The sequence below is a fragment of the Galeopterus variegatus genome, unplaced genomic scaffold (genome assembly GCF_000696425.1).
Source record: "Galeopterus variegatus unplaced genomic scaffold, G_variegatus-3.0.2 Scaffold8320, whole genome shotgun sequence".
Taxonomy (NCBI): domain Eukaryota; kingdom Metazoa; phylum Chordata; class Mammalia; order Dermoptera; family Cynocephalidae; genus Galeopterus; species Galeopterus variegatus.
In genome coordinates, this window is record NW_007734431.1 from 1 (window position 1) to 972 (window position 972).

Consider the following 972-nt stretch of genomic DNA (forward strand, 5'->3'; position numbering starts at 1 on the left):
ATGAATTTTAATACAGAAGCTGAATTATTTATTTAAAGGGAGGCCACTGTGATTATACCTGTAAAATTTTAAGATGACTTTTGATAGTTGAAGTTGATATGTAGATCAACTCTTTCAAAGAACAAATCAGGTAGTTTGTTAAGGTACAAACTAATTGTATATAAAGAAGAAATGTAGTACGGTGGAAAGTGGGTGGGCTTTGGATTCAGACAGACCAGAGGGTTCATAGCCAAGTTCCACCGCTCATTAAACATATGCCCTAATGTTCACAGGTGTCAAATGGGGATAACGATGTTATGGGGGCCATGTGTCATTTTGGCGTATCAGCTTCCGAAATGGTAGTTCCATTATTACTGTTTACTGTAGAAGTCAAAGGGGAGGGTGATATATATCCTATTAATGGTTTACTATGGAAGCTGAAGGGGGAAAGACATTCTCTCTTCCTACACCCTAACAGCTACAGCATAGGCATGGGATCTGAGCATGTCCTGTTAGATGCCACCCACAAGGGGCAGGCAGGGATGCTTCACAGAGCCTGCGGTGGTGGTATCCAATGCTGACAGCGCCAGCCACCACATCCTCGGCAGATTATCCCCATGGCATGGTCTTAGCTATGCCAGGCTTTNGCTTACTATACTAAAATATGAGGCTGTTTATGCTTCTCTTATACATATATACTGTATGTGTGTATATAGATATATATACACACATACAGTATATGAAATAGTCAGAGAAAGTAAAAAAGAAGTAAATTCAGCTCTGAGAAAATCTGGAGTAAAAAGCCACACAGGGCATTGCTGGCCAGTTCCCTGAGAGGGATTCCAGGCTATGATATTGTTTATGTTACAGGTACATCTGCATGTACATAATCAGCAAACCTCTCAAAAGTTGGGTACAACAAAATTATACAAATGAATTTTAATACAGAAGCTGAATTATTTATTTAAAGGGAGGCCACTGTGATTATACCTG